This window comes from Anser cygnoides, chromosome 1, assembly GCF_040182565.1.
Source record: "Anser cygnoides isolate HZ-2024a breed goose chromosome 1, Taihu_goose_T2T_genome, whole genome shotgun sequence".
Classification (NCBI taxonomy): Eukaryota; Metazoa; Chordata; class Aves; order Anseriformes; family Anatidae; genus Anser; species Anser cygnoides.
In genome coordinates this window covers 130,492,412-130,520,065 of record NC_089873.1, presented here as the reverse complement: position 1 = coordinate 130,520,065, position 27,654 = coordinate 130,492,412, and positions in this window count along the sequence as shown.

The window sequence follows — 27,654 nt, the reverse complement described above, 5'->3', positions numbered from 1 at the left end:
GATTGCCTCTCACAGTATCAGCTCACAGCCCAAGCTAATCCTTTTGTAGCACTTGTCTCTTAATATTTAACAGGCTCCAACGTGCTCAGATTCAGTGGCCAAAAACCTCGTTTATGAAGTAATCCTGTAGTAGAATTCCTATTTGGTTTCTAACACTTAATCTTTGCCTTTGTGAAATACTTTTGATTACTTAGAAATTCTGACATGACCTTAATACATGTCTCATAAAGAATTATGGCAGAAGTGACAAGTTAATTTCATAGTGCAAAATATGAGCAGTAATGGTTTATTGGTAGAATTTAGTCACAAATAGGAGATAATTTTTCTAATAATATCAACAGAATTTTATCTCTTCAGTTAGTATTAATTTCTTTAATTTCCAGTTATTCTGATTCTTTATGTGTATTTAATTATTCCATTCCCCTAACTCCGGAATAAATATAATATATATTTATCTATACATAAAATATTATCTATATTCAACAATTAAGGGAAAGCAATGCCATTAGGATTGTAAATAATTGAACAGTAAAATCTATGTCTTACAATAAGCCATGAACTGAAACTTAGTTAAAGAATGTCTCCGGCTCCCTTTCTAATTTTAAATAGATTTAAACAGTATATTCCTATCAAGCACATAATTTAAATGCATCATCTTTATTAATTCTTCAGTCATCCATTGTAAAAATGGTAATCTCAGTAAATTCACTTGGTAATAGTACAGAATTTCCTGCATAGGAATTGCACAGTATTCAAAATGTAACAATGAAAGCAGAATCGCTTAGCTCTTCAATGCATTTTTTTTTTTTGAAAAACAAAAGACACTTTAGTTTATCTCTTTGTCATTTGTGTGTCCTATGTGGGGAAAAAAAAAAAAAAAGCTCATTAACTATGTGAAACATCTGTCCATAGGCTTTTTTTTTATGGAACCAACAACTGTGAAATCTGGTCTCCAAATCTACACCAATTTCTTTCTCCAATTTTGGAAGCGAATGAATAGAACAGGTAATATCAATACCTAAATGACCTTAAAGATAATAGAACAGCCAAAGACTTCAGTGAAAGAATCCATTCCCCCACCTGCTGTTGTCATGGAGGGTGAGTTACCAGTCTAGCACGTAAGATGGAGGCCATACACAATACTGATGCGTTCCCCTTTCTTCTACCCTCCTTTCTTCTACCCAAGGTGTTTATGGACCTTGCACAAGGCCTGGCTGGGAGAGGTTCCCATTGCAGGATAACTGGGCAAGAGAAAAAAGCCCATTAGATTGCTTTGGTTGTGAAGCCTTCCTGACCCCCTGTAGGCTGCACTGTGGGAAACCTCTGTAACCTGGAGATCTGGCCTGTGAGCTGTCAACGTGTCAACCTTGATACACGTCAATTCAGTGACACAGAGCACTGTAGGGCCGGGTTTTGCTGGGAAAATTGAAGGGATGGAGATGCTTCAGGACTGCAATGCATGCATCACAGCCACAAACAGGTGTTTGGCTTGCAAGACTGGACTATAGCTGGGATGTATGTCCCAAGCAGGATGGGCATCATACCCTTCACACCAACTGTTTTGCTCTATGGACCTGCTCCTATTCACCTATGCTACCTGTTAATTAATGCAAAACCTTATTGAAGAGTGCTACCCTTTCAGCTTCCTGCAGGCCCACCCCAGCCTTTGCTGTGTGTGTTCATTTACCTCAGCTCTACCAACCAAAGGTGTTTGGTGGCTGGATCACTGAAATTATCTGTGTCAAGGATGAAAAGGAAGTTTCTATTTTGCCAGGAGCTGAATGTGGTGGTTGGCACAACCAAGAGCACAGTGTGCTGCAGTTCAGCACAGGAGTCAACAGGCCAAGACTGGGGAAAGATGCTCATCGTACTAGTGTTGATGAGAGTTTGAGGAAACATCATTTTCCTTGCAATCTGACAAGAAGCTACAGACTTCTTTCAAAACACCTTTCCCACACCATCCTCTCTTTCCTTATTTAGAGAGGTTAGTAGGAGTTTTTGAGGTGAAGTTGGTCAGTTTAGGAAAAATACAAACACCACTGATAGCTGACACTTGAAACTCAATAGCTGTGCCAAGGTTGCTCAGTAAGAGTAGATATCACATTGCTCATTATTCTTCCATGGCCTGGCCCCCTGATCTATTCACGAGGGTAAAAGTTACTTAATACATTAACTGGAACCTCTGCCAGGTTTTGGACTGATATAATTCGTGGACGATGAACTCTTGTAGACCATCATTAAATTCCCTAATAGGTTCTTTAACAAGCTGCTGTGGAGGAAAGTTTGCCAAGTCTGAACAATTTTTGCTCAGGGCTTTTCCACATGCTTCTAAAGCCCTGGATAAAGCCTGAGAGGTTAACAGAAAGACCTCACGAAATACTTATTATTTCTCAATAGACGCTTTTCACATAGCATCTTCCTGATTTACCTGTGCTCTCTTGCTCGGTGAAACTATTGAATGTGTAAGGTCCAGATGATCTGAAATAACTCATAGAGTAGAAGATTCTATACACTAAAATTATGAACTGAGTTAAAAAAAAAAAAAAAGATTAGTTACAGTAGTGAACCTGCCAAGTTGACTGAAGCTACTTATTTTCTTCTAAATTAACCTTTGATTATTAAACCTATTTGATGTCAGAATTGAGACTGAAATATTTCTACATCGACCTTATGAATCAGGCAAACCTGCATCTTGCTGGAATAGCTAGAGGCAAAATGACAGAAGTAAACATTTTTCTAGAAAGATTTTGTAGAAATAAAGGGCTATTTACCAAGTGATGTTTGTCTGGATGTCTCACTAGAAGTGTCAGCAAGAATAATTAGAGGAAACTAAGGTTTCCCAGCACTCCAGCTATTTGTAGATACATAAGCAATCTTTCAATGCCTCGCTCTTTTTTTTTTTTTTTTTCCTAAGGAAGAGAGTGATAGTCTTTTTGTTGTTGTTCCTATAACTCTCATCATATCACACAGTGTTCCTGAGGCTGTGGTTTACTGGTCCCTCACTGATTAACGTCTGTCAGGATGGACTTAATCTTGTCTTGATAACAGATAAACTTAATAGCAAAACAGCAAGTTTATTCTAGAAATTCAAATGATTATGATATTTTATTACAGAAATTGGAACAGAAAAAAAAAAAAGAAAAATAAATCCCTGAAGTACAATTCTCCATGATGCTTAACCATTAGAGCTGGTCCCACATCTCAGATATCATGAGGACCTGGCAATATAGTCCCCCCACATCAATAAGCATGCTCTGTGACTTCATTTTCTCTTTCTTTTTCCAAAATAGTCTTCTCCCTACCTGTCTTGTCCGTCTGCAGGGTGCCCATCCCATCTTTTCTTGTTTGGCAGCACAGATTTAGCATCGCCGGGCTCTTTTATCCCACTTGGCTGTGATCATTTATGGTTTTTCCATTCCCTCTCCTCAGCAGAGAGCCCCATCCTCTTCTACTCACCCCTGGAACTGGGTTCTTATATTCAAGCTACAAAGGCCTTAAATGGGACACATCCCGGTCCCAGAAGCTCCTGTGCACATGCACTGATGTTGCAGTCCTTACCAAGCAGAGATTTTTTAGCTTAAAAAGCCTTTTTGGTATTCATATCATTTTCAGGATTGCCACAGAGCTTTATAAACCCTGTGCTGTAAGGTTCATAGTGCTGATACCTGTTTATACCCACTGCTTGCCCAATGGTGATGCTTTGCCAAGACTACAGGTGACAAATTAGTGACCAATGTGACAGACTTGGAACTGAAATGGAAGTATCCTATTTTGCCAGTATGTCCCTTTTCCCTCTTCCCCTTTTATTGTTTTCTAAATGCCTGCTTATGTTTTATAAACAGATCACACAAGCTCAGCTGCAGTGGCTGGGCAGAATGGGAGAGCTGTTTATGCATTGAAACTGCTGCCTGCTGCCAAAATCTCTGCTGAGCAGAAGCTTCCTGGAGGTGTAAATTCCTGCACTGTGAGAAACGGGAGCTCTACTGCCAGATCCTGCCATCAGTCTTGTCCCCACACAGAGAAGTTTTGCGCCATGCATAGCTCTGAGTGAGGTGCACTGGAAAAACCGAGCCCTGACAGAGGGAAGGCACCAGGGACTCTCCAGATTGTGAAACCCTGCTGCCATGAGAAACAAGAAGACTTCTTGGCCAAGTTTTGCCATGGTACTTGCAAGAAGCCTGCTGGACCATCAAAGATCCTGGAGGCTTTCTGAAAATGTGGCTGTGGATATTGTTCATGCAGGTTACAGTTTATATCCGGCATATGCTAGCTAACTTGAGTCTTTCTCAGCCTCTGTCCTTGGGTGTCCTCTTCATTTGCCTTCAGTACTAGCTGGTGCTCTGGGGAGAGGTTGGCACCTGCCTCCTTTTCAAATGTTCGATTCACAAAGATTAATAAAGATGAAAGATGCTCCATCTAGCAGCCACCTATGAAAAGCTGACGACAACTTGGTGCAAGTCTGGTGTCTCCTAGCAAATGCAGATCAGCCAAGAGGATAGAAGCTGGAAAATCAGTTGGCCTCACATTGTCAAGATGTCCTGGCAAGAGCTACCAGGGAATACGGTGGTTGCAGAGCAGTAATGAAGCTTCATCAGGCGTGGAGGAGAGTGCTGTGATGGAGGAATATGTAATCCCGACAGGGGCTAGAAAACCAGTTCTCAGGGGAGGCAGGAATTCTCTCTGCCCTCAGTGAATAATTCAGCTAGGGAGTTTTGCTCTGGGAAATTTGTGAAAGCAGCAGAGCTTCATGTATGAAATGGTATTTCTGAAAGCTTTACCCATTAATTTAACATGCCTTAGCTCAATTTCAGCCTTCCTTATACCGTGCAGCCCGTCTTCTGCTTTGCTGGTCAGGACTGATGTACTCAGTGGTGTGAAGTGTACCAACTACAGCAGGTCTCAATAGCTCTCTTCCATGGCAAAGCAAAAAGGGGAGCTTTAGAACAGCAAAGGAAGTCACACAGAATTTCCAGTGTACTCAGCAATTTCTTATTCATTCTGTGCTATGCAGTATTCATTTATGGATAAAGCTTTTATAAGAGCCATTTAAATATATGATTGTAATAAATATTCATAACTCCTCTTGCAAGGTTTTTTTTAGAAATGTACAGAAAACCAGCAAAGGTATTTCAGGACTTCCTTTCTCCATGAAGTTCTAGAGATATTAATGTTTGTGAAAAGCAAAGTTCAAAAGGGAGTCTGTAATCATGAGTGACAGGCATGTAATATAATGCTAGTTCAAATTGGACTTTATAGCCACTCTTCTAGAATGCAGAACACGTGCACGGATATATCAAGTAAACTGGGGCTTGTATTTCAAGAAGTACAATCTTTTTTTTTTTTTTTTTTTTTTAAACTAGGTTCCAAATATCATTGGCAAATATACTTTAAATACAACAACCTAATTCCACTGATTAATACTGGGATGTTCAATACCAAAATAAGAGACTCATATAGGAATCTAATGGAAGGGTAATTCAGTAATTCTAGGAAAAGGATAATGGATACTGTAAGATCCAGGGCCTATTGAAGTTTTACAACTGTCATGGATATTATGTTGTTACCCTGCTGCTCTGTACATATATCTTCAGTGTATCCACTGAATGTTTTGTATGCTGGTGAAGTGTGTAGGTTTGGTGTACTCCACGAATGCGGGAGTGAGACCCTAGAAGAAAGAAAGTTTCAGTAAAAGTGAAAAAGTGACCTGGACATTTTCAGGACTGAAATTAGAAGAGAACACACTCCTCTACCAAGTCAAAACATTTTGACAAGCTATTTCATCTAGCAGCGTCAGCAGGTATCTTCCTGCCTTGCAGCAGGAACATGAACCATTTCAGGAGAAGAGAACTCACCCTGGATTTGGAGGCATACCTTTCTCTTTGATAAGCAGCCCACATTTGCTGAGTTACAACACTGAAACTAGTATAAAAGTGCAAATGTGCCAGACTTGTCAAAGATACCTGGAAGAGCTGTCCAGCCCACATGTGGCCCAGTTGCCCAGAGCTGGAACTGGCCACAGGTCCACAGGTCACAAGAGCAGCCCTGGTCACTCCACAGTACAAGAGTTTCCTTTTTTCTTTTTTTTTCTCCTAGCAAAGAGACTTTTGGAAGCAGGACAATGTAGCAAGACAGGCTGGAGAAGAGAAAGCAATGGAAAAGACAGGGGTGGAAAAAGTACAGAAGTACTGAGGGTCTTGGTGACTGCGGTGTAATGAGAGGCTTAAATCTTTCAGCCTATTTATTTTATCTAAAAGTAAGTTCAGAGTCATGTGATTTCTGCCAGTATTTTCACAAGAAGAAAATGCAAGGTACTAAAGTGCTTTTTGATCCATGAGAGAAAGATTCAATGCTGTTCTGTATCAATGTCTAAGGAAGCTGGACTCAAAAAAAAAAAAAATAAAAATAAATGGTGTTGAGAAATGAAGTTAAAACACTACAACAAATTCCTAAGGGATGCCATCAGTTTACCTTACTTGGCATCTTAGCCAGGCTTGCTATCTCTAAAGAGTCTGCTTTTAACCACTACGATATTTTGTGCTATATATATATATGTTTTTTTTTTTTTTTTTTTTCTGGGGGGGTGGGGGAGGAGTTGGTTTTCTTTCCTTTCAGGTGATGGCATATCGGTAGTTTTATTTAGTGAATAAGTCTAGATGCAAAATTTCCTTTTGTCCTTTTAGACCTAAACTCTTTGGACATATAATGTGGAGAACAAGGATAACAAGAAGATTGGAGCTGAGTAAGACGAAAGGACCAAGAAGAAAAAAAATGGATGAAGAAGGGGAGGGAGAATATGGGAAAGAGGGAGCAGGAGCTCAGCTGTGCAGCTGAAATATTACATCGTAAACCAGAGGGGACCCAGCTAGACCACACAGCCTGAGACTTCCTAGAATTCATCATTATTTAAGCTGGTGCTTCTTCTTTTAGGAATAGAAAGACCCCACAAATGAACTTGGTTTTATCATTATCAGCAATTGAGTAGCACCACATCTATTGACAGATGTTACCATGACTGAGTACATTATTTCTTAAGAGAAAATGATACAGTTTGTCATCAAACGTGCTTAATCATTTGTTATATGAAGTAAAAAAGAACAGAGACATTATCTGTGAAAATGATGAGTGGAATGTTAAATTTTCAGTCTATTTGCTAAGTTATTCTATTTTCTTATCTAAAACATTCTTTTCATGATTTAGTGAAGCGAAGAATACTTAAATAGCAAACCTTGACTTCAGTTTTACTGCCTCAAGCTTCCTATTAAAAAAAAATCAGCAATAGGTTCTTCAGTTTCTTCTAAGTGTGATTCCCTTTCTTGAGGGTCTGTTTCTGTAGAGAAGGTTTTCATATTCTTTCTCATGTATGAAGACCCCATTAAAGAAATAGCCTAAGAAATTCAGTTCCCCAGCACTTCATTTATGAACATCATCATTTCTGGACAACTAAGCACATGACATTTCATCCTACCAGTACCAATCTGCAAATCTTTCTTTCCTCTAAAATATCATTTTCACTGTCAGGGAATGGCAAATAAACGATGAGACAAATGGTAGACAAGTCAGCTTTGAAACATCAAATTTAGGGATGATACCAGCAGAGGGCAATAAATAGACACCATCCCTGACAGGCAGCATTACAACAGCCTGGAAGCTGGAAGCTCAAAGCCTTCTGGTTTGCCCATCACTTTTGAAAAGCAGTCTTGGATTCCTTCAAATCCTTCAAAAAAATCCTTTCAATCCTTCAAAAAAAAAAAAAAAAGAGTCAAAGAAAAGTGGCTTTCCTTCTCAAAATTTGTTTAACTGACACACGGACCTTTGATAAAAAGCACTTTTTAAGTACTCATAACCAGCCACAGTAAAGAATATCAATTAATAAGTGGAGTGAAAGTCATAAACCATAGCATGCCCGGTTGAAGGCATTCTCCCACAGCCTGTATGTGTGAAGCAGTCCAGTAAGTGCTGCATCAACAGCTCTAGAAAAGCTACCTGTTAATTTGATTTACAGCACCTCCTTTTCCTTTTAGTAATAAGAAATACAATTTTAGAATCGACGCAATAAACAGAAATGGAGGCTGAATAAAACTCAGTAATTTCCATCCACTGAGATGCAGAACACTTCATGGCCTTCAGTGTGTTTTCTTTAAAATATTAACTTTTAGGTTGAAATACCTTTTTTTTTATGTACACAACATACACTGGTTTCATTCTTTTTCACTTCAGTATGATCATGTCAAGGGACCATTAACCAATCTTTAACGTCCAGCTTGCACATTTTATCGTTTGTTGAGAAGATGTTTGCTAAAACATAGAAGAAAAAAACAAATGTGCTTCTGTTGTAAGGAGACAGAAAATGCTATTTGAGTTCCCTAGGAATCTTGTTAGATAATTAAGTGCCTTAGGCCTACTCAACATCTCCAAACTTTTCAGCAGTTAAATTATTTACAGGTAGTTAAGACCAAATGTTCCACTCTCCATCAACTGGGATGCTGTTTTGTGTGTCTCAAGGCTATTTTAAGGCAGATACATTAATCTAAGGAGCCTTGCAAAGAGAAAAAAAATACTTTTTTTCCCTGTTCTGGGCCATGCAACCCCTGTGGCTGATTTCAACTTTGATAATGCAGATAGGACCCAAGGCTGATATTCAAGGATGTCAGATGATAGAAAAATAATTCTGCTCTAAGCATCTTCCATGAAAATATTGTCATCCTAAAACTGATGTTTTAACGATTCATTTTATTTCACTGATCTGTACCCTGACAGTAGAAATAGTTTCAGCGGGTGTGTCTGAATGGCTTTATTGGGTCTCCATTGGGGAATTCTGTAAGGTAAAAAATGTTTGTGTTGTTACACCTTCCATAATGTTGATAGTGCTCTTCTTTTAATGGATACAGTTGATACAGTTGCCGCTATTAGATGAAAATCTAACAGATTTCTTACAAAGTTCTTGTCTAATGAGTATATTACAGATACACACATGAAATTAAACAGCACATTATCCTACCTGCACAGTAGCTACCTCTGCTACTAAATGCACATCATCCCCGTTGTGACCATACAGACAGGTATACTTCCTTCAGAACTTATTTCCTCCATTGGTCCTCAAAAATAACTGCACTTTGGAGCCTGTCATTGAGGTCAGAAGAAAAAGTAGTGTCCAGTTAGCAACAGAGCTCAAGAGGAACATACTATGGGACTCACCCAACATCATGGATATGAACCAGGGCTCTTCTGCTCCAGATTCTCTAACATAACACATGCACCCTGCCCAGCCCTACAGACAGTCTCGGGTGATGTGAAGAAGGAAGGGTCTTTACCCAAGTATAAGAGAAAACATTCCCCCAGATCAGGCTATGTGATCTGATGCAAAGATGCAAGGCTTAGACCCAACTGATGACCCACTAGATCATCGGGAACAACCCTCCAGAATTCAAGCAGAATGAACAAGAATATCTCCAGTTCCAGAAAAGAAAATGAGCCTCATGTGCTCTCTTCACCCCACACCCCCCCCACCCAAAAAAAAAAAAAGTCGAAGTGGGTAGGCAAGGTCCAGGGCTGCCAGAGAGAGGTGCCTTGTCACCTTCACTTTGACTGCTCTGCATGAGGAAAGGTCTGCCAGGGGCCTGGGCCTGGGCCCGGCCACAAGCAGCTCTGGTCTCCACGGCTGGGGTGGTTCTCGACAGCAGGGCGACAGACCCTCCTGAGGAGCAATTTAGCAGTGATGTACAATTCTGAATGGGAATCAGACTCTTTGGGAAATTGAAGGTCTATGCATGTTACTTGGAAAGAAAAGATCTGCAGTGCTGTTCTGCAGTAGTCATAGGGCCATGCGCGACTTGCCAAGGCCATTGCTAAAGACTGTAGCAGTGGGGTTGTACTGAGTTGAACCCTCACTTTGCCTAATCCAGTAATTTGGAGCTAGAAATAGCCAACTAATGCTCTCTATGCTCTAAAAATACAAGGGCAGGATATGGTACATGTCTATAAGAAACACAGTGGCTTACGGAGAAAAAGGAAAGATATTTTCTCCCTGACACCTAAATTTGTGTACATCCCAATGGATTATAAAAAGTGAGAGAGACAGGGGAAGGATGTCCTAGCAGCTAATTGGTATTCATCTGTCTCTTTCTTAAGCTAGAGGAAGTATTAGCCCCGTCTGCCTCTCTAAAGGATTGTGGACACTGCTCTGCGCCCATAAAGGTACAGGGAATGAGGTCTTGCAAGGAGGAACCATTCCACCTCCTGCTTTAAAGATAAAAAGAAAGCATATCATTTGAGAGTTGAAAAAAAAGAAATAAAAAAGTCATTTGAGAATCAGCTGAAATTATTTGCAAATTCCAGCCAAATTGACGGAATCATTTAGAGTACTGAAAAAGTGAAAAGTAGAAATATTAGAAGCATTTTTGACAATTAAACAGAATATTGATTTTTCTTGTCAAAGTGAAATCTTATTTCGACTAAAATGTGATTACATTGTCACTACACCAAAATGTGATTTTATAATGTTTATAGCATCCTGGCTGCTAAAATAATATTTTTGTCTTTCTTTGTGGATCTGTAGATCAGAAGCCCTTTGATTATAGACAGGGTAATGCATGTTTTGGCAGCTTTTCTTTATTCTCACAATCCAAAGACTTCTTATTTTTCAGTGCTTGACAGCTCTCTTCATGTTTTGTTCCAGAGAGAAACAGAGATTTGTGTTACTGGACAGGTGATGGGAGAAGTAGAAAAGCAAGACAGTCTAGGGAGCAACTCCAGGTCTCTCTTTGAATTAAGAGTTCAGGGCTTTAATCACTGAGTGTACAAATTGCCTTCTCCTCTGGCAGCAAAAATCTACAGGAGTCGATGGTGGGATAGCTCTGCCTATGTGAGACTGATTAAGTCCGGAGCAAGTTAATGCAGAAGAAACAGGAAATATTATGAAGGTCTCATCATCTCAAAGGTTAAATGAAGCTCTCCTGTCTTCTTAGGTAAATATGAAGTAGTATAAAGGAGACAGAGGTGGCGGCGGGCAGCCTGGTGCTGCCAGCTACCCGAACTGTCTGAGCTGCCTGTCCCGGCCAGCACATCCATCTTTATCTAAACCTGGGCTAGGGTCTGCCTGTCAGTCAGGGACAGGCCTAGGCTGTTTACCCTGCCAGTCTTTTCATACAGTGAGCCTCATCTTTAAGAAGCAATCGCGCTGCTGCAAGTAAGAGTGATTTGTTCAGCTTCTTAAGAGCTCTTTCTGTGCTAGCCTTTCCAGGTGAACAAAGGGTTAGACCAGCTATCAATTTATACTACATTGCCGAATTCAAATGTCAGGTTTGCAGAGACAAATTAATGAGAGTTTGGCATCACACACATTTCTGAAACGCTCGGGAAAGGCTGCTTCTTGCTTTTAGGTATCTACACGCCTGTAACAGTCTCATTGTTGGATGTTACCGCATACCTTTATACCTCCTTCTCTTTTTCCAGGCATGTCATTTATCTTTTTATTTTCGGAAGAAAGTTCTTTACATCTGCTTCCAGTCCTGGTAGCTCGTTATATCCTACAAGTTCGAGAGCTGCTTAACTAAGTTTTATTCTCATTTGGGTTCTTAGAAATTTTGTTCAAACCCTCAGCTCTCTGTTGTACAAGCTGTGTGAGCTTTCCAAGTAAAGCACATTTTCCACATCTCGGATTTTCCTTTTTGCTCCTCTTTGACACCTGCTTTGATTTTTATTTTTTATTTTTTCATATTTATTCTTTTAGTACCCTGGGAAGCCAGGGGCAACAGAACATTGTGGAGCTGTATGCAAACCAAAGAGGAGGTGGAGGTCTCTCCTTGTTGCTGGGGGGGTTGTCACTCCTGGGGCCATGGTTTTGCTTTCAACTCATTGGTGACACTGGATATTCAAGTCCAGCTGGATAAAAAAGCTTCAGGAAAGAGTCACACCTTCTCAGGACAGAGACCTTGATGCAGTAGGGATTCCTGTATTATTACCTGCACAATATGATGTAGTGTTATAAAAACATACACCTTAGACTATTCAGATCGTACTGTAACAGTGACCTATCACTTTACATTTTTTTAGCACTAAACAGGTTTTTTGTCACCTGCAGACTCCATCAGCACTGCATGATTAATGGGTATTTTCATTTCTTTTTCCTGCTGTGTGAGTCATCAGTCTTTATGAAAGGCATGTTGTCAGTGTACTGTATTTCAAATATATTAGTTTTAAATATTTATAGACAAGAGAAGAAGAATGTGCCATGTTGCCAGACAAAAGAGGAGGTTCACAACCCTTGGATTGTTTTTCACTCAGAGAAAAGGGGAAGAAATGTGGAAGAGAAAGGTGGGGAAAGAAAGGAAGAATTCCAGTAGTGGCAAAAATCCCTTTGATCCTTAAAGAGGTTTAGGCCCCGCTTCTGCTTTTGTCTACACCATTTTCCACACCAAGGCAATGTGATAGACCTCACTGGAGGAGCTGTTTTGCACCGTAAAGAAAGTAAAAGGAGAACCAGGCTCTCACAAGGAACGAGGAAAACAATCTGGCAATTTTCTTGTGGATGGCACTGATCACTCACCTCTGCAGTGGAGAGGAACAGGCATGCTTAGAAAACAACTCATCTCAACATGAAAGACTTTTAGACCAAAAGGACACTAACCTAGAGTGGGTGTTGAAAGACCTGAAGGGACACAGTTAGATGAGATGGATGCTATCTTTGATGATCAACATACTGTTAAACATTTATTTATGATGAGGGGTGCCTCACGTTGCAGTTGATGGAGGGGTTTGGACTGTGTTTAGCATGCCGCTTTGCAAAATGCTGGTGCATAAAACATGAAGGTGCCCTCTTGAATCCAAAGGAAATATATTGAGCTCCTTGCTTTATTTTGCATGTGTGCTCTTAGCTGCTGCCTGCTGCCAGCAGGCTGGCAAGAAGACATAGTGCACAGTCGGCAGTCTGGGGCTGTGCTGCAGCAGGGTTGTTTCAGGCCAAGTGCATGGCACCCTGTGGCCAGGAGAGGGCCACCAAGCCATGGCAGTTTCACCGTGGTTTGCTCTTACCGAAAAAACATGCTTTGTAAAAGCTTAATTGCAAAGTCATTGAAATTTGTGGACGTCTAACGCCAGAGAAACAACGGCATGCTTTCTCGTAGGAGAGGAATGAAAAAGAGACCTTCATTCAGATCTGCTGCAAACGTTGCTTTTTGGAGAGGGGATCAAAATAAAATGAAAAGTGCTGTGAAAAGTGCAGGGGTCCTTGCCTTTCACTCCAGCAGCCTCTGTCTGACAAATGCCCAACAAGCCACAAGGCTGCTAATCTATGCAGAGCTGCAGATGTCCTACAGATCAAGTGGAATCACCTGTACCTCTTCCTACCCTCTCACAGTCCTAACAGAGCATGACAGGTTAGCAAATGGACTACCCACTCCAGCCTACCCCTAACTGAACATGCCTTAACTGAGAGAAAATTGATTTTCAGTGACTGAATAGGAGCTAAATTATGTTTCAAGCCTGATTATACGAGGCACTAGGGGAGGTGTCTGCCTCACACAAGTGTCACCAAGAGACTTCCATGCACTGTGGAGGCTGGTGTGCTCAGCCCTGTTCATAGCTATTCCTTGGGCAAGTGCAGGCAGCCCATGCTCCTCAAATCTAATTTTAAGCCCCCACAGGATAAACACAGATCTAGTCATTCCTTCTGTGCTGGCAGGAGTTGATAGAAGTGTAGAAATGTAGCTTGTTGCCAGTGCTCCACAATGGAGTGCCTCCAGCTTTCCTGTTTCTCTTTTTACTCCCAGGTACATCTAGTCCTCTCTCCAACTCTTTCTCACACTACAGAGTTGTTATTATTTTTATCCAAGATAGTACACTATTAATAAATATATTTGGCCTCTGAAAAAAGTAGGTGAGATCAGAACTGGGAAGTGACAGATTATATGAAGCAAGGTGAGAAGGGAAATTCAGCGGGCACAGACTCCAGCTTTCGGAATCTCCTCCATGTCATTTGATTAAACAAGCTATCAATCCAGAGACAGGAGAGATAGTCAAATGTGCCTTGCTCCATTTTTCACACACATCAAGGCTGTCCCACTGCTGTGCTACTGCTTCAGCTGTTGAGCAGGGGCTGATAGCAGGCAAGGGCAGCACTGTCTGGAGCCTCTTGCAGCCTAAGAGCAACATCCTCGCTATGCTGTTTCAACACCCAGAACGTGTCCCACACCAGCGATTGCAAGGCAAGACGCAGAGCAGAAGGTCCTGAACTAGCAGGGTCCATAAACATGTGGCTCAACTAGGTTGTTCCTTGGGAAAGCCCATCATGAAGAGGCTCCTGGTAAAAAAAAAAAAAAACTCACTGATGAGCCTTTGCTCATGGCTCTGTTTGCATTTAGTTGGTTGTGATGGGCTTCTGCAAGTCAGGCTGGGGTCTTGTAGCCAGGAAAAGCTACTCAGGGAGCCTACCCATCCAGGACCCAAGCTCTACACCTCGAACCCTTACAACTTCATGTCCATATGAGACTATTCAGGTGGGTGAGGAGACATGGTCAGTTCTGCTCATGGGGATGGGCTGCTGATACTGCCAGGTACCACTATTTCCTTTTCAGTATGTTATTCTACAAAACTGTTCTCGTTCTGAGAAGAGACTGGCACTCAGATGTAAATGTCTCCCTTGGTCTAAGCAGGATGGAGATGAATCTGATAAACAGGAAGCATTATTTTGAAGGATTGCCTTTTGATCCCACAGAAAGTACTTACTACTTCCTTCTCAAGATGATGAACTCTGTATTTAACTTATGAGTCAGATGTAAACAATACTTTTTTTTTTTTTTCCTCCAAAATTTACTTCATCTTCTGGGTTGTCATGCCTTGATCCTGTTGTTTAGTGAAGTTTCAAATTTATGAAGTTTGTAGCTTGTATAAAATTTGTTCCTTTAAAAAGTCAAACAAAATCTTGAATAGCTATCTTTACTGCTAAGATCCAAGACATCTTTACCAAAACAGACAAGCTTCTCCGTAATTACAACCTCTGTGTGGTAGAAACAAGATAAATGGTAGCCACGATGACATCATCTAGAGGAATCATTCCAAAAAGTGATTGACACATTCTTTATCTCAGCTTGTCTAATTTACATGTTTATTAATTAGCTAGAGATGATATATATCATCTTGCAATAAACTTAGTGTCCTGTGTTGTTTTCGTTTAATTTCATTTGCATATACCTCATGATAGCATTATCTTACACATATATCAAATATTTTCAAAAGAAAGCAACTTGTCTCATTAAATGTCTTACCCACTTTAAGAATTAAAGTAACTTTTCTTTCCACTTAGTCAAAGCACATTCCAGCTCTAACAAATTAACATGTCACAAAGCTGACTGTCCTATACCCTTATGAATAAAAAACAAACACTGTCCACATCAAGTGTAAATCTCTTTCCTCTATGTACCCCAGCAAGGCTTTAATTCATTAGACCTCACAGTGCCAAAATTCCTTTCTCATTAATAAGATGGTACATGGTAAGACTACTATGTAAACAGGCGAAAACTTCTCCTTCAGGTGACTATTGCACTACATGCAGAAAGCAGCTGTTCACCTTCTCTGTGACATGGCTCACTGTTACTATTTTATTCTGAGGCTCAAATTTTTTTCATGCATTTTCTCTGCCATTTCAAAATCTTAGTTCCAGTTTCTGACGCTATTGGTCACTGCTCTGGGTGAAGTTATTTTACTGGTCTCATCATCATTCATGGCTTTACCTGGCCAGTTCCCAGATCCCAGCACAAGAAGTTTGAATTCCAGACACTGTTTTTGAGATACAGACTAAATTTACAAAGGAGATTACTGGTTGCTGTATTAGCTTTCTGTTCAGAGCGGCTTTCAAAACCACCTTCTTTACCAAAATTATTGCCATAGGTTAATACAGCACAAAGAAAAGGAAAAAACTGCAATGATTATGTCAAGCAATGCCTGCTTCTCCAGCAGTGACAAAAGATCTTGATGTCCACCATCAAAATTTATTGATCTAATTTGCCCATGAAATATTTTGATAGCATCCTGGCACATGCTTTAAAGGCATATAGACACGATCTACCCTCCTGCAATTAGACTAGAACAGTGGTCAGTGCTTTCGTGAAAGGAGGTCTCCATCAGTTGTCTCCAGCAAAAGCCCAGGCAGTTCACAAAAGACAAAGACATTAAAATGCTCTGTTCCTGTTTTGGCAGAGCCTTTTGCATTTACATATGGAGAGATTTAGTGATTTGGTATTGTACATGGCAGTACACTGTCCCTGGGATACCATTAAGACTTTCCAGAAAGGAGCTAAAAATTCTCAAAGTTATGTCCTACATCAACACCAAAAGAAAGTAGGGGTCAAAAGATACTACTTTCTTTAAAAATTACATACTATACTTTTGTGCAGCCAGCTAGCACCATCGACAGTCAGGAGAGACACTAGAATGAGAATGTCATAACTGAAACTAGAAAAAGACCACAAAAGGTATTTTCAGAGCTCTTCACATTTTCCTTTTATATGCTACAAAACAGCTTTCTGAGACTACGGGAAATACACAGACAGATCAATCTAGTCTGCCAATATGATTTTAGGGGATTGTAATATAATAACAGTGATTCATAAAGTTATTATTTTGAGTATGTCATAAAGTTATTATTTTGAGTATGAAGAAGTGGAAGTGGGAGAGGTGATGGGAAGATATTCAAGAATGACATACATTGCTGCAAATATATCCTGCATGCCATTTGATAATTCCAAGTCAAAACCAGTGCCAGACACACTGAAGCTGGTGTGCCTCTGCCCTGGTCATGCAACAGCAGGACTTCCTTCCAATTTCGAAAAAGTGGAGAGAGGAAGAAGCTTACCTCTTCCCATTACAATCAATAATGTATTGATACCAGGTTTTGTCCTGAGTGCTGTGCAGGCTGAAGTTGTCATTTAAGCTCTTTCTTGCCACTGCCTTTCAGATGCAGCCTGCGAAGAGGACAAGAACATCCTCTCTTCTCACACACCAGACTCTCTTCCTCCCACCTTTTCCTCAGCTCCTATTTAAATCCTGCTTTGACGGAAAAGGCACTGTTCCATTTCTTTCATGGAAGTCCTTTCACAGCCGGTCATCTAGGACAGACTGAGCATAGGCATTAAGATAAATACAGTGTAAAGTTACTATATCCTGTCCAAGTCCTGTGCTGTGCCTGTTCAAGTTTTCTGAATACAAATTTCTTGCAAAGTTCATCCCCAGCCCACTCTGTAAATACTGACCTGAGGTGAGGATTCCCAGAGCTTTGATGTGGATCTGCATGAGACTTTTCCTTAATGTAAGAAATTCTGGAAGAAAAATTGCTGAAGTGAAAACCGGGTATTGGCCTGCAGAAAAACACACACAGAATGTGTGTCATAGGAAATAACATAACAGAGGACAATGGCTGGCTCTGGGGAGGAGGAACACCCAAAAAGTGGGGAAAGATATCAAGACAACACTGGACTTACTATGAAACAGCATAGACAGAACTGTACAGAAAAAGTGCAGCAAGAGTTTTCCATGCTGAGCCTGGGTAGCAGATGGTAGCTGTGAGTGAATAAATACCTTTTGTTGGGTTGCCTTCGTGTGCAGGAAAGCTGTGTACTGCACGCATTGCTTCCAGAGCACTTGACTCCATGATCCATTTTGTTGCCCAGGAGAAATAACGCAGAAGACCCCATAGCTTGGTTAATCAACTGGGTCAAAAAGGAGTAATAATATGCATAATGTAACAATTAGCTTTTGGCAGTATTTAATATATTCACTCTGGGAAAGGTTTGCATAATGGTTCTGATTAATATAAATGAATGAAATTTTAAGGAGTTTGTCAGCTGTCCTCCCCCTAAAAAGCAGAATGATTAATGATAGCAAAATTATAACAAGAAGGTAATAATAGCTTACACTTAGCTTTTTACATTGTAAGGAACTTTACAAACATTCACTAATTGATTTAAAGCCTCTGTTTATCCTGTGGTGTGAACACCAGGAGTATAAGACAAATGTATTAACTGGAGAGACTGTGAAATTTGTCACGCTCCCTGCTGAAATCAATGTTCCACTTCTGTGTTAGAAAGGAGAAGTATTAGGCTCCTAAGCTGTTTATATTAGAGTGCGGATATTTTAGCTGCCAGGAACCCCGAAGAAACCATGCTGTTTATTGCCAAAGCTGATGCTCTCCTAGCGAAGTTGCCTACTGTTTGCAACAAAAGAGACTTCCATTGGCCTGTGTACTTTTAAAAGCCCACTCAGGTGTGGAAAAAATGGGCTCTCATAAAATACAATAGCACTAATAAAACTGATGGCTAACACACTTCTAGAGCCCTCATACAATTGTGAGGCCACCTCCAAAGTGAAATATTAGTCACTGTGTGCAGGGGTGAGTGTTTTAAACTCAACCTTCGCTTTCTAAAAGCACTCATTTTCTGCAAGATGACCCTGCCTGTCTTCGACAAAGCTTCCTCACAGCAAGGAAAAGGATATATCAGCTTGGCTTTCGGAAAAGCTCCATTTCAAGATCTGAAAGTAATTGCTACACTTGAATAGTCTAAGTGTGGGTACATCTCCTTTTGATCTACAACTGCATAAATCAACATTGCAGTTTGTATCTCATAGAGAGGTATTAACGCTGCCGGACTGCTTGGCAGTTCTTGCTCCACTTCTGTTTATCTTTTGTAAAGGTCGTGTTCCAGTTTGCAGCAGAATTGGCAACAGAGGCTGCTAGCAAAAAGGCTTTTTTGTATGGAAGTGTAAAGGATTTAAGAAAGGAACACAACCCTAAAATAACTAATGTGGGCATTTCACGGGGACTGCGTGCTCAAAATTGTCCTTGGCTGAGAAGCAATACTTTTGGATCCTCTTTTGAACGTGTGTTTTGTTTTGTGTTTTCTAATACCACTCTTAACATCAGAGCATGGAAGACAGAGTAACTGTGAGTATTTCAAATACCAAATGTGGTAGCCTTGGTAAGCAGGGTGCTGGCAACCACAGCACAGAAGCACTTGAACTGCTGCTGCGTGGAGCCAGCTGGTGATCAAAAGCAACTGTCCTGTGCTGCACTGCTGGACTGAGCTAGAGGCACCAGCCCAGCAATTTCCAACTATGCGGCTTCAAGGTCCAAGCTGATGTGCCCTTACAGAATGATGAAGCACTGTGGGAAATGGCTGGCTTGGTTGAGGTTGGAAGTCACTGCACAGCATTTGTTGTGTGGTGTCAGCATCACGTGGGCTGAGCCTTCGCGGTACACAAAGCCAGTGTTGATAGAAAAACATACTCTCTATTTGCCCACATACGCTCAAAGACAGGTTGCTGCACGGGGTACCGATTTGAATTTATTAAGCTGAACACACTTCATGCCCAGATGGCTGTGAGCCCTTGAGCAAGCAGCTTCACTTCTCTTTTGCCCCTTTGTGTGATCCAGCTGATTCTCCATCCCTCTGGAGGCAGTGCTGCAGTAGGTGAAGGAAAAGGAGAGGTGTGTGTTGTTTGTATAACTGACATGCTAACATGAAATCCATACTGAGTACCTAGACAGTTACTTGATTCAGTGCCTTCTGTCCATTTCTACTTACAGTTCACATGCAGATACTGACAAAGCAGCAGAAAGCTGATATGTCCTTGTGATGCTCCAAGAGAGAAAGACCAGGGGTGATGGTGCAGTTTTCCTTTGTAAGTTTTTGGTTAAAAAAAAAATATAAATCAGACTATTGTGAATTCCTTAGAGTGAATATGCTGCAATAAATAGTCTGTAAGAGCAAGAATAGAGAGGTGCTATGTTTCTAAAAGGCAGGCTTAACTGCCTGGGTACAGTCCCACACCAGTGCAGGCATGCTTCCTGTGGGACCTCAGCTAATGACAGACTTAGTGGCCATCATACCTAGATCCCCCATACCTAGGTGACACACGTTTTCAAGTAGCGTAGACATGCCACTAGTTGGTTTTAGCTATGTTGTGCTTGCAAGAGAAACTAATACAAGCTACAAATACCTGGCATTCTTCTCTGTTGGAAAGACTGTGCAAGGGAGGCCTTTTCAACATCATGGACTAGATCTGCTCTGCTGGCACACTCAGGAACTGCCTGGGCTCCCAGAAACCCTCCTGTGAGCGGGTAAAGGCAGTATCCTGTCTCTGCTGGTCAATGGTGTCGTGGGCAAATGCCTGGTCCTCAGGAGTGCTGTGGGCTTCATTTGGGAATTAGGAAGTCTTTCTCTGCTGGCTCCTTCTTCAGACAATCGCTAGTTTCTGCCTTTTCCAGCACTAATCCTAGCAATTTCCTTCAACACCTCATAGCATTTCCTGTTGCTGCACTTCATCTTTCCTAGGTATCTTCAGCCTCCTGACAAAATCTGCTGCTTCTCCAGGACCTGAGCAAGTCCTGTGAGGCTTCTTTAAGTGTTTTCTCTCCAGGCCTCACACAGTGAATACAGAGCTTGACACTTAAACCTAAAGCTCACATTCAATTCACTTGAAGACCTTGAATAACAAAATTTAAACATTTGATTAACAACAAAAAAAAAAGACAAATTAGCTCTAACAGCTATGGAGATAGGGAACACTGAACAAGAAAACCTCACTTTTCAGCTATTGAGGATCCATAGTGTTTTTCAGAGGAAAAGCTCCCTATCAGCCTCCAATTCATACTTGTGATTTGAAAACATCCAGTTCAAAAGGGCAAAACAGAGGCCAGAGTTATGACTCTCCCCATTTTATAGAAGGGAAAAATGAGAAACAGGCAAATTAAGTTCAGGCAGTAGGACACAAAAAAAGACAGCAGCAAGACTCAAATTGAAATGCAAGTCAAATATCTTAATCACAAGATTTTCTTTATATACTGAAGATTTACCTACTTCAACACTTTCTAAAATAGAAACAGGTTGAATGTAGAGAAAAACAATGGTAGATTGTGTGGGACTGTCACTAATAACATTTTTGCATACTGATCATTTTGCTTGACATTGTTCTTTCAGATGTCAAAACCATGTAATACAAGGTCGGGGTAAATGTGCGCACTAACTCTGTCCCTGGCTCATAAGGTGCTTAATGTTTTTTGGCTTTCTTAGCTGAAAAAAAATGCATTGCTTTAATATCAGGAAAATAGTCTTGCAAGAAAATCATTTCTCATTTATCCAAATGTTCATTTCAACTGATGAGAGTCAGAGGACCATAAAATGACATTCTAGTCCTGAGTAAACTGCATTTGAAATTCAGTTAAAAAAAAAAAAGAAAAAGATATCAAATTGAAATCCACAGCAGTCATGCCCTTAGAAGTCTGTGTGTTGGTGTGAATCTGCCCTGCTCTAGTGTCATCATCAATTTAAAAGCATCAAGGGGATGGAAAACAATGTCTGAGACGTTTTCAGGGGGTGGGGAGTTCCTGTAAAGAAAAGCTTAGTATTTGGAGGAAATTAGGAGAAGACCTGTGTGTTACCCACTGCAGAAATGGGGCTGCGGGCTGAGGACTTTTCTCTGTGTCTGAGAGGACCTCCCAAAGGAGGAAGCATTGGATAAGGCCACCCATTTGCATGTGCCTCAGCTAAAGGAGTTGAGTATCTTGCCTAATTTTACCTGGGGAAAACAAACAAACAAACAAACAAAAAAAGAAAATAAACAAACCAACAAGCAAACAAACAAACAACACCAACACCACCAACAACAAGCAGAGCCATTTTTTGTTAAAATCTTACCCTTGTTGTCAACCAGCTCTACCAACCACAGTTCCCTGTCAGACAGCCTTGAGTCTGAGGTGTTTAAGGCAGCGTGGTAGATACACATTGTTCAAGGTTAAACACAATGCAAAGAGCTTTAAAAGAAGGGATTTCTATGAAAATAAATAAATAAGTAAATAAATAAGTAAAATGAAATAAACAACCAAAACACCACAATACTGAAAACTAGCCCCAAAGTGCTCGTGATGTGTCACAAAGCTTATTTACAAAGCACTCAGATAAAATGCACCTTATAAAAACATGTAGATATCTTATGTGTCCTTAATCAAAGCTTTTTGAGGATGTTTTTGGACCTGTGAGTCAACAAACATTAGTCTTCCTCTTTATAAAGTCTTGCTTCTCTCTTCCAGCCAGCCTCCTTCTTCATGCACCTGTGTAGATGTTTTTCTCAATGACCTCCACTCCAAGTCTTCCTGCATTTTAATTACTTTAAGATGGAGTCCTGAATGTTAATGATACTTCAGTATATTAAATCTCTGAATAATTAAGGTATTTTTTTTTCCTCACTCCTTTGGTGATAGTGATTTGTATTCTATGCGCTAAGTTACAAAGCTTGACAGCTAAAGCTTAATATATTTTTTTCAGTTTCAGAGACTGAGAAGTACTAATTCAGACAGTCATTGAAAAAAATCTCAAAACAATAGTATTAAGAACTGATGATCATATTCAGTAAGTACATCCACAAGGAAAATCGCATTTGTCTGTGTATTTATGAATAAATTTACCTTTAATTTTATTTCAAATTATCTGATGTTTTTTTCTGTGGTTCTTATCAAAATTGTGCCTTGGTGCTGCTTTAGGAAATGTCACCTTTCTGTTGGTATAGGGAATTTAAAATAAAGCTGCTTTGCTAGCAGCTTGGTTGCAGTGCAAAATGTTCATTTCCCTTGCCCTCACTTTTAATGCTCTATCCAGCTTTATGCAAGGTGGGTGGAAGTTTTACATCTATTGCAAATTGACACAGCATGTCAAACTCTTTCTTGACTGACTAGAAATCCAAGATCATGACCTCCATCCAAGAGACTTTCTCTTGAATTTAAATACTATTTCCATGAGTGTATCGACAACATTTATGTTCAGTCTTATACCTGATGCTTTTAAAAACCTTTCTACATTTACTAGAAATGAGTGAAAGCACTACAATTTAGAGATGAAAATTCAAGGTAACTCAGAAAAGTAACAATTGGAAAGTTTTGACCCCATATTATACATAATACTTTAAGTATGCTTTCTTCTTCTTCTGTGTCTATCATTTATTATTAATGAACAAAAGCTCTACAACTTTGAAAAGGAAATTTAAGTCAGTATCTAAAATATTAAGCTGGAAAATGAAGATGAGATGTCTCAGAGGTACTAATTACTGAGATTGGGAAACCCAGTGTGGAAGGGGCTGGAAATATGGATTAATATGGTATAAGTCAAGGAAAACTTTACTAACTGGAAGAACTGTAAAGCAATAAAATAAGGATTGTTTCAAACAGACTGTTTTATTTGAGTATGGGGATATTATGAGAAAAAGAATTGCATACACCAAGACCTCTTGTGTACCTTAGTTACATCAAAACAACCTTATAAATTTTTATAAAGTGTCTGTAAGAAGATAGTTATGTAATTAAAGCCTATTTCTTTATTGGGATATTTGCATCGTAGGACCACCACTAACCAGCACTCCCCCCTGGGTTTAGTACAAACAGTTTTTGTCTGCAATATCTTACATTGATTGTAAACTCATTTAGGACAGGGAAAGTTTTTTTTCTGTTTGTACTTGCATTAAAAAAATATATGGGGCTGATGCCTCTTTAGATTTCAACAGCATAAATACCTCTTGACACTTTACTTTCAACAATATGGTTTAACTGAGAAACAACACATGGGCTTCAAGCACTTGTGCTTGTATTTTTTAAGCCAAAGACAGAGTTTGAAAGGTGTGCTCTTTAGCAGCATGTGGGGAAGGGTAAGTTAAGATAGCCAACTAGTGCTATCCAGTGGACTCGCAGCACTGCAGCATTTATTTAAAACCACTTGAATATGTATACCAAAAGGGGAAATCCGCTTTTATGTTAGTTTTGCAAATACACACAACTTTGGCATGAACTAGGCAGGAAGAACTTTCCTTGGAGAGATGTATTGAGCAAGAAAAGGCGAAGCAATTCTGCTGATTTCCCTCCTCCACCTCTATGCCTGAGTCCTGAGAGACATTGTGAACATGGAGGTAGTTACCTAGTCTCCCATGAAATTATTTATGCATTACAACAGTGTTTGCAGGATGAGGCCTTAATGGGCCAGGTCTATATCTGTTATTAACCTGTCTGAACAAGTGAAGGTGAATGGTGAAGATTTTGCCACAAATCTATACTGATTGATTCAATTTTGTCTGTTTATTTTGAAACAACTGCTAACAAAAACGGTCCTGCACCACATAACAGGCACAGAACAATTTTATGATGTCAACAATAAATCGAAATGAGTCTTGTAACCTTATATTTCTATGGACAGCAGTCAGATTACTGACTACATTTGCCAGGTGTTGACAAGAGTATTCTGCCAACGTACCACTTCTGCAGGAGTGACAATGTTATATTTAAAAATAATAATTTGAAAACAGATAAGGAGAAAATTGCATAGAAATAAAGGACATCAAGGAGGGAGAAAGGTGGAAAAAAAGACTTGTTGTGTGTTATGATACTAATACTTGATATAAAGGCAGATGAATTGTCATTGGCTTGATCATACAGTATGATCAGCAGCAGCAGCAAAGTGCCAGAAAATGCCAGTCTCAGGCCTGCTTGAAGAGGCATTGTCCCTGTGCTCCTGGAACGTCACCTTCTGAGAGAGGCTGAAATACCATACTTGTCTAGGAAAGGGAAAGTAATGAGAAAAGAACAAGCAACATGTTTAGACCTCAGGAAATAAGTAAAACAAAATCTTTTGTACTACCTTTCAGTGAAAGCTTGGAAACTGTCAGTTTATCTTCTGCATTTTATTGTCTGCATTTGTTCTTATGCATTTTCAAGCAATTGAGCAGTTCTGTAGTTTCTTATTAATATTTTGCAAGAAGGAACAAAAAATACGTTAAGACACCTTTAAATTAGATTTTTAAATAGCCACAGACCTATTAAAAACTTGCAGTGAAAATTTTTTTTATAAAATCAACTGATTGGCCTCCAGAGTAATGTTTTTTAAGGATAAACACTATTAGCTTACATTTCTCAGTGTTTCAAGTTCGTTTATCTTTTTTAAGGTAGTTTTTAAAAATACATTAAGTTCTACTCATAATCATGGACTACACAGCCTCAGAAAAGATTTTATGGGCCACAGCTTCAGCTAAAAGCTGACTTAACCTTTTCTATTTATGGGCTGCAATATTGTTTGGCCATCTTTTCTGAAGTAAGCATCTAATTAGAGCCCACATGCTGAGAACAGTGATTCCATATTTGCATTTAGTTGTTGCAAATTCTCATTTATAATTTTCTGTCCATTCTATTTTGTGGGAGCTGTTATGGCATTTGTGAACACTGAATGCTATCAGTGTAGTATTATTAATTCCCATACCATATTAAAATCACAAACTAAATAAGGATTTGTCCGGTAGTGCTGAGGACTACTAATTGAGATGTTTTTTCAGAAATATCTGATCCAACTTGTGATACGTATGCATGAGTACATGATTTTTTGGTGTGTTTGTGCTACTTTAAAAAAAAATAAATCATCCCCATAGAAATAGACCTCCACAGCTTTAGACCAACCTTTCCAACCCATAGTTAATAAAATTAAAAAATTAAAAAGCATTTTGGGTCAGAGACCCAAAAGTATTTGGCACCTGGTCTCATTTGGGATTTAGCCCATCTACAGAATTCTATCTAGGGAATTCCAAACAAGGTAGCTTTAGACTACAAGAAAGATTTAAAGGGGGAGCATGAGTGCAGACATGAATAGATATGCTTCTTGGCTGATCTTACATCTGAGAACAGAACTAAGGTTAGAAAGGAAAACGTTTGGGGTTTGAGTGGATTTATTTAATTACTTACATAAGCCTATACAATGTTATATATTTCAAGTATCTTATGAACTTACCCACCTTTGCAAGTCCTATTATTGTGCAGTTATTTCTTCCCCTGCTTTCTGGGGTAGATAGGTGGTGTTTTTTTTTCAAAGCTCTAATAAGAAATCTTGTCCTCTGGGACAGCACCTGTCTCCTAGAATAGGCTGTCACAGAAACTAAACTGAACTGGGGCAGTTGCCGGTTGGTTTAAGTGCTGAGGTCCATAGCCTTTTGGAAAAATTTACTTTGGTTCTGGGGTTGCTCCATACTCTATCACCACAAGTGTAGTCACCTTGAAGGAAAGGAAAAGGGGAAGGTGAGCCCTTAGTCCAATACTGGCTACCTTACAAGAGGGTGACAGATACGTGACAGAGGTACCCACAGAGCTTCCCAATAGAATAAATAGATTAACAAGTGTCATTGCCCTCCATTTAAGCTACAGGGGATATTTAAGCCACTGCAGATGGACAGAAACAATTAATATAAAAATCCACTTGTGATACTTTTTGATTGCCTAATTACACATCTACTGCTTTAGTGCCTAATTTACACTTAGAATACTGTAATTTGCCTTGTCAGGTGCTTCTTTGTATTGTTCATTTCACTGTGCTAAAATAATTGCCATCATATACTTCTAAGAGAGATTGCTTTTGTTGGACCTAACATTTCCATGAGATCTTTACAGTCAATTGCCATAGCCTCTCCCATTTCTCCCTACTCTGAGGTATGCCTTACATACGTACAATAATTTCCTTCCATCTTAAATATTCCCACTCCTGGCAATATGTCAGTATTTAATCTCTTTGAAATATATATTTTTTTCCTAGATGATTTCCAGGGCAATCACTCTTACAGGCAGACTTCAGATAATTTCATAAAGAAGGATTCTATCCAGTGTTTTTTACTGTCCTTTTGGGTTTCTAGCTCAACTGAATAATGCCACAGCCAACAACCTCAAAAGCGAAACCCAGCTGAGAGTTCATACGCAGCCCATCCAGTTCCTCCATGGTGTCCTTCACCTTAGTGTGTAGCCTGTGCACCCATGAAACCCAACAAAACTCCAGTAAATCTACAGAGGCTTCCCTTTGATCATTTTGCAGGCTGTGGAGGTCTTTCTGATGATCTGATGTCTGCACCAGAGGCTCACCTTTCTGTAGCCAGTTTGGATATTTCAGATATGTCAACACACTTCCTGACTTGCTCCTTGGAAAAGTTTGTTCTATATTCAGTTGTTTACCAACACTGTCTGCAAAAAATATCTCTACAAATACAGTTCATAAGAGAGAAGGTAAGTTTTCCAAACCTATTAGCAGGAAAATAGTAGAAATGATCTGCTGACAATAGTTAGCCTATGATCTGAAGTCATTCCACTTAACATTGGTGCATCTTTTACCACATATTAACTGTGCCACCCAGTTATGTCAAACTAATGGTCCTTCCAATCTGCTAGCTTCATTATTATAATGGACTGCAATGGATACCCAGAGCTAAGCTTTAAGAAAGGGGCAACAGATCCACATGAAGTCTCCAAGCTTCACAGCAGTTCACAATCCCCCTGAAACACAGGTTCTATCTGCATCTTCATGCTACTACTGATGACAGATATATTTTTTTCTTTTATCATCTGATTATTTTTGACTTCACTCAAATTTTTGGCTTTCAAAATTGCCTCTACTTGTAAGTTACCAGTTTAATGACTTGTGATTTGGAGAAAAATACTTCCGTTTGGTTGTTTTAGAGCTCTTGTCCATTAATTTTACTGGGTGTTTCCAAGTCTTGAATTATGTCATTTTTCTGTTCTCCTCTTCTGTGATTTTACAGAGTTCATAATATCATTGTTGAGCTCTTTCTTTTCTGGGATTGAAAGGTACATTTTTATTTGCACCA